This window comes from Astatotilapia calliptera, chromosome 1 (assembly GCF_964374335.1).
Source record: "Astatotilapia calliptera chromosome 1, fAstCal68.1, whole genome shotgun sequence".
Taxonomy (NCBI): domain Eukaryota; kingdom Metazoa; phylum Chordata; class Actinopteri; order Cichliformes; family Cichlidae; genus Astatotilapia; species Astatotilapia calliptera.
Window position 1 is genome coordinate 21,881,233 of NC_137422.1, and position 7,557 is coordinate 21,888,789.

Consider the following 7,557-nt stretch of genomic DNA (forward strand, 5'->3'; position numbering starts at 1 on the left):
CCCCTATTTATAGACTTTTGCGGATCAACGGATCAAAGCATCAAAGGACCAAATTTGTTGTAAGATTCTAAATATATATGTGACGCCATCAACCTGTAAGCTTTGGAGCGTGATGTCACAGGGGCGGGCCACGCCCCCCGCCGCCATGACAGTAGGCCAGACTAAGGATACAGCTGCAGCTACGGTTCGTTAGCAGGGAGTTAGCTCGCTAGCTTCTATCTAAATACAATATAGCATGTCCTGACTGCGGGTTTTGGAAACAAATTAAAACGTACAGCTCTGCTATCACTTCCAGCATAAATGAAGACCGAAAACTAAACAGCAGTGACGTTTGTAGGGTTACTGAAGTTGGGCTAGCTGGTATATAATGATGTGCTATGTGACCGCTAGCGACACAGCTATGTTAGCATAATATAAACAAGCTAACTTTTTTTTCCACTCGATAAAAATTAACGTGAGTGTTCTCGGTGGTCAGGAACAAATATGGCAGGATGACATTTTAAAAAAAAGTAATTCAGAGTTGAATTTGCAGGACGGATGTGACTAGGGTTGCCAACCGTCCCTTAAAAAACGGAATCGTCCCGTATTTAGAAACAAAAGTACACGTCCCGTATTGAGCTAATAAGGGACGCACTTTGTCCCGTAATACAGTGAGAATCAAAAGTAGTCTATAACTTTTAATGGAATTAACACTTTGTTTGAAAACATAATTCCCAGCCCCTCTCCTGCTTTGTGACCAATGAGCTGACAGCACACTTATGACAATTCGAGTATGACAAGTCAGATTACCGCTCATCTCATTGGTTGAGGAAAGGTCGCTTACGGAGAAAATACCGGAAGACAACCGATGACCACAACAACAAGCATGGCCAACAGGGAAACAAACGCCGACACTGCGGTGCAAGTCTCGGACGGCACACTGTGCGTCCATAAAATGAAGGTTATAACAGAAAATCTGTCGCTCGCTCTCTCTGTCTTTCACTCACACAGACACACCACCACATCAACTTTGCTAAATTGCTAATGAAAAACATTGATCAGGCAGCTGTGATTGAGCAGCAATGTAAATCCAACTATTTTCACGGTTGTTGTGGTCGTGATAATTTTGTGATGCCACATGGAAAAGGCTCGGATGAGCTTTCCAAAGTTCTACAAGTTGTGCCTCCATCGCTTGTGTCCAGATCACACGCTGCACAGCTGTGCTGCAACGTCTTTTTCACCGACGTTTACGTGTTTGCGCGTGAGCAGCTGCGGTGACACCCTCACGAGCGATTGATGATCGGGAGCTGGTCGTGAGGTGTTAATCGCTTCTCGTTACCCCACGTATACTACACGACGCACGATGAAGGCCAAAATCGGGCTGATCACCAAATCGGTCGCACGACTCAAAAATCGGCTCAAAATGGGCCAAAAATCGCACAGTGTGAGCCCAGCATTAGAGCAGCAATGTTTGTTCGCTCAGAGAAAGAAAAAAAAAAGGCTGCAAAAGTACAGGGAGGAATGGGAAAAGGAAAACACCTGGCTGGAAAAGTGCACTATAAAGCGCACTACACTGTGTGCTGGCGCACTTTTTCCATAGGCATGCTTCTATTGGTGGGCACATGAAGAACATGAGGGGCATGAAAGCTCGGGGAACCCTTTACCAATTTTTTGTCCGCCAGGCCACGGCAGAAGCAGATATGGTATGTAAACACTGGTTTGTTTTTTTTAAACCCTCTGGTTAAGGTTAATATGGGCATGTGCAGTGAATATCAGGGCTATGTGGCTAGAAGTGTAATAATATAATTTATTTTGTGTAATAAACAACTGCAAGGATAGATGATTACAACAAATAGATCACTAATACATAAAAGTAATACATAGATGAATAATGATGATGAGTTAAGATGCGTAATCATGGGAACAAGTGGGTTTACAAACAGGAGCAGCTGATTAGCATTAGAAAAGCTGAAATAATACCTCAACTGAAGCCAACTGTACTAAATGCACTAAATGTGCACTGTTACAAGAATATTTTTCGTTCTATTGCTTTCTATTAATTTATATAATTTTAAGTTAAGTAGGACAGAGTTCTTTTAAAGAAAGATTTACTTATATTCTCAAAAGTTAAGCATGACAGGCTTCTGTTTAAGAAAGAGACCTGTTTTACTGTGTTAATGTTGTCATTATGAGCTAAAAATAAATGGCTAAATGATCATTTGTTTCCCATATGGTCATATCACAAAGAATATGCATCTGCTTAAATCAAGTTCAAGTCAAATGGTTAAAAAATAATTTCACACACAAAAAAAGAGCTACCACACTGGGAAGGGTGAAGACAACTGGGTTGCCCGGCCCTGGCCACGAGGTGTCCCTTATTTATTTTTCAGGGAGTTGGCAACCCTAGATGTGACTCAGCTTTCACTGAAACATGAATAGTAACCAACTAACTTAGAGGCTGCCAGAGTGGTTTTGATGCCCCAAATCATTATTGTCTCTTCATTAACAGAAATAAGAATGGCAGGATGCTGTAAAAGGACCAAACTTCAGCCAGCTGAACAACTGAGATAATCCATCCACAATACGAGGTTAGTCATTCATATACTGCTGCATGGGCTGGGCTGTAGTTACATCCTAAGGTTTTAAAAACTGAGCTTAAATAAATGATTAGCGGTAATAAAAGCCGAGGGAGGTCAACAGGGATCACTGACTGTTTTAGGAGCTTTTTGAGATCAAATAGAAGAAAATACATAACATTAAACATGTTAACAGCACAAAAGCCATATTAAACGCAGACTACTTTAGACCCGGAAGTAGGATTCGTCGCGTCATCACTGAACAACCGGATTAAAAGGCTTTTAGTGTTTGTTTGTTTTTCCAATGCGCTGCAGTCATAGATAATGAGATAAAACATGCTAATGTGTGATGCTGCTGCTGTAATTTATGCACATTTCTGCTGCCAAACAATAATTCCAGCAAAAATTTAAGTAGGTATGACGGTTTGCCACTTAACTTTGCCCATCAGAGTATGTTTGTAGCTGATATTCATAAAGCCAGTACGGTTTGACACTTCTTTTTACCCACTAAAGTGTGCTTGTAGGTCACATTCACAAAGGTAGCATGTTTTGGCACACAATTCTTCCTGTCAGAGTATGCTTCTAGTTATCAGAATCAGAATCGTGTTTATTGGCCAAGTATATGTGCAGACACATACAGGGAATTTGGTTCCGGTAGATGGTGGCTCTCAAGCACAGCAATGTAAATCACTCTCACACACACACACACACACACACACACACACACACACACACACACACACACACACACACACACACACACACACACGTCTATATATACACATTACACATACATACACAAAGCTGTGTAAACCAACTATAAATAACGGATCTAAACTTATATACATAAAATACAGAAATGAATGAGGTGGAATGAATACTACAAAATGTACATAAGGTGCAGCTGCAGTCTGGCAGTGGGAGCAGTGTGACAGGTCAACTGTTAAGAAGGGAGATGGCGAGGGAAAAGAAACTGTTCCTGTGTCGGGTGGTCCTGGTCTGCAGGCTTCTGTACTGTCTGCCAGAGGGCAGCAGATCAAAAAGTCTGTGTCCAGGGTGTGAGGGGTCTGTGATGATTTTCCCTGCCCATTTCCTGGTTCTTGAGAGGTACAGATCCTGGATGGAGGGCAGGGGGGTGCCGATGATCCTTTCTGCTGCCCGTACAGTCCGCTGCAGTCTACTCCTGTCCTGTTTAGTGGCTGCTCCATACTAGACTGTGATGGAGGAGCACAGGACAGACTCAATGACCGCAGTGTAGAACTGGATCAGCAGCTCCTGTGGAAGACTGTACTTCCCCAGTTGTCTCAGGAAGTACATCCTCTGCTGGGTCTTTTTGAGGATGGCGTTGATGTTGGTCTCCCACTTCAGGTCCTGGGAGATGGTTGTACCCAGGAACTTGAAGGTCTTCACAGTCGACACAGGGCTGTCTGATATGGTGAGGGGGAGCAGAGTTGAGGGATGTCTCCTGAAGTCCACTGTCATCTCTACAGTCTTAAGAGTGTTCAGCTCCAGATTGTGCTGACTGCACCAGATTACCAGCCGCTCAACTTCCTGCCGGTATGCAGACTCATCACCATCTTGAATGAGGCCAATGACAGTGGTGTCATCTGCAAACTTTAGGAGTTTGACAGCCGAGTTCTTGGAGGTGCAGTCGTTAGTGTAGAGGGAGAACAGTAGTGGTGAGAGGACACATCCTTGAGGGGCACCAATACTGAGGGACCGGGTTTCAGAGGTGATCTCCCCCAGCCTCACTTGTTGCTTTCTGTCTGTCAGGAAGCTGGTGATCCACTGACAGGTAGCTGGTGACACGCTGAGCTGGGAGAGTTTGGAGGAAAGAAGTTCAGGCACAATGGTGTTAAAAGCTGAACTAAAGTCCACAAACAGGACCCTGGCATAAGTTCCCGGGTGGTCAAGGTGTTGCAGGATGTAATGCAGCCCCATGTTCACTGCATCATCCACCGACCTGTTTGCCCGGTAGGCAAACTGCAGAGGGTCCAGCTGGTGGCCTGTAATGTCTTTCAGATGGGCTAACACCAGTCGTTCGAAGGATTTTATGACCACAGACGTCAAGGCGACAGGTCTGTAGTCATTCAAGTCCTGTGATGGTGGGTTTCTTGGGAACAGGGATGATGGTGGAGTGTTTGAAGCAGGAGGGAACTTCACACAGCTCCAGGGATCTGTTGAAGATGTGAGTAAAGATGGGAGCCAGCTGTTCAGCACAGGTTTTGAGGCAGGAGGGTGAGACGCCGTCTGGTCCGGGGGCTTTCCTGGGCTTCTGTTTCTGGAATAGTCGGCTCACATCCTCAGTGTGTATTCTGAGTTTCAGGGAGGAGGAAAGGGGGGTGAGAGGTTTGGTGGAGGTCGTTGAGTCTGGATTGGGGAGGGTGGGGGTGGTCGTTGAGACTGGATTGGGGAGGGTGAAGGGGGGAGAGGTGGAAGGTGTGTTGGGGGTCAATGTCTGAAGCAATAATAATATATAATAACAAAGGTAGCATGTTTTGGCACGTAATTCTTCCCTATAATAATTATATTTCTTGCTCTTATTAACAAAGGTAGCATGTTTTGGCACGTAATTCTTGCCAACAGAATTATGCTTCTAGTTTATAATAACAACAGTAGCATGGTTTGGCACTTGTTTGTAGAAGCAGTCTGCATGCCAAGGTGCTTAAGTTATACAGCTGTCACCATTGAAGTGATTGGAACACCTGACTATATAAACTTTGACAATGAATTCACTCCATTATAGTTACAGTATATATTTACTGAATATATTTACAGATACATATATTTGACATTTATAGATCCAACAGAACACAGGGAGAAAGAACTGAAAAAGAAACTGTGTACAAATTATGCACATTTGTCGCACAGGTACTTGACCAGGCTGCTCTCATATTGAGCACATCCAAAATGTGCCCATCTGGAACAAAACTCGCACTGCACCTGAAGAGGGAGAAGGGGGGGGGGGGGGGTGTAAGTGTGCTAACCAACATTATGAATTTGATGAGAAAATAATTACTACAGTGGCTTGCAAAAGTATTCGGCCCCTGTGAACTTTTCCACATTTTGTCAGATTGCATTCACAAACATGAATCAATTTTATTGGAATTCCACGTGAAAGACCAATGTCTCTACCAGTCTCTAGCTGGTAGAGACAAACCCTAAAAGACTTGCAGCTGTAATTGCAGATAAAGGTGGTTCTACAAAGTATTGACTCAGGGGGCTGAATAATTACGCACACCCCACTTTTCAATTATTCATTTGTAAAAATTGTTTGGAATCATGTATGATTGTTGTTCCACTTCTCATGTGTACACCACTTTGTATTGGTCTTTCACGTGGAATTCCAATTAAAATTGATTTGTGTTTGTGGCTGTAATGTGACAAAATGTGGAAAAGTTCAAGGGGGCCAAATACTATTGCAAGCCACTGTATATTGCATTTGTGGTTTATTTGTTTTACCATTTCAATCATACTGGAGTCAGGATCGGCTTCCAGCATGGAACAAACGACACAGTAGTCATCAGCATTACCTAGAAACACACTGACGTTCAACCTGACAGTTTTAAACAAAACTGAAAGTGCTATTGCAATACAAAAGCACATGACTCAACTTACTTCGATGTTCTAGCAGTTCGCAAGCAATTTCAGTGCGGTGCAGCCCAATGGCTTCTGGAGTGGACAGCACCCTAGTAACCTGCCTCTCTTCCATACATCAGAAAAAAAGGTGTGAATTTTGTTGTGGTGTGTACTTTTGACCGAAGTGAAAACAGGGTGGGCTCTAGATACAGATCCCAGTTATTCTGCTGGTCATTCACCAGTTTTCAGAGGGCTCTAAATGCAGGCATAGAAATATGTAAAGACAGTAATGAAAGTTTAATTAGAAGTAAAGAAATTAATAAATTATTAAGTAACAATTAAGTTTGAATAACATAAGTAATGTTATTAAAAACTGTTAGATAAAAATTAGGCATACCTTTTTATGTTGTCATTGGTCTTTTCATCTAGACCATTGGTCTGTGGATGGTATGCTGCTGTGACACTTCTTTCAATTTGCAATAACTTGCAAAGATCAGAGTTGAGCTTCAACAGATAAGGAATTATACTTCTTATACAAGCACACAAGAAAAAATCTTTGACCCCAGTGAAGTAAAGTTAAAAAATGTAACTGAAAATTATTTAACACTTACTTCATTCACAAACTCTCTGCCTTGATCTGACAAAATCCTTTTGGGGCAGCCATGTCTATATATAATGGAGCACAAGTGCTGGGCTACCTCAGATGCAGATTTTGTTTTTAATGGGAAAGCTTCAACCCATTTTGAAAAGTAGTCAGTTGCAGTAAGTATATACTGGAAGCCGCTTGAAGTTTTAGGAAGAGGTCCAGTAAGATCTATACCAATAAGTTCCCACACTTCAGACACCTATCAAGGACAAATTAATAATTTGAATAACAATTTGTATAATGTACACATTAACATTGATGGTTAAAATTAGTTGGCAAACCCTCCTGCCTTTATGAATATGAGCTACAAGCATAGTTTGATGGGTAAACGGGGCATAATATTTACCTGAATACACTGCAACGGTAGCACAGCAGTCAGTGGTTTCCCAACTTTTTGACACTGGTCCCATTCCTGAATCTTTAAGGTAAAAATATTTATGGAGTTCACGTAAATGTTCAACATTCTCATTTGTAAAAAACAAAAAACAAAAACACTTAATGACATATTCTCTAACGAACAAACTATTTAGCAACAATAGTTTGTGTGCGTGTCTTCAAATCTCTGCCAGGCCTACAGGTTATTACTGTAATATCACTAATTAACCATATTTATTTTTATTTTGCAAGTGTACAGTTTCTCTTTTAACTGATATCAAAAAATTTGCTTATTTTAAACGCTATTTAACAACAGTACAAACAGTTAATACATACCCATGTTTTAATGTCAACTGTCATACCAAACCAGTAAAATCTGGAACACACTGCATTTAGCGTTTT

The 7,557-nt window shown here is 41.9% G+C and overlaps 1 long non-coding RNA gene across 1 annotated transcript; it reads right to left on the minus strand.

Annotated features, from left to right (window-relative positions):
* Nucleotides 1-5,295: 5,295 nt before the first annotated feature.
* LOC145425389 (uncharacterized) lies at nucleotides 5,296-6,254 on the minus strand. Its single transcript, XR_013906068.1, has 3 exons — nucleotides 6,174-6,254; nucleotides 6,018-6,088; nucleotides 5,296-5,498 (listed from the first exon to the last, which is right to left on the minus strand). It is a non-coding gene; the product is annotated as an uncharacterized LOC145425389 (long non-coding RNA).
* Nucleotides 6,255-7,557: the final 1,303 nt, after the last annotated feature.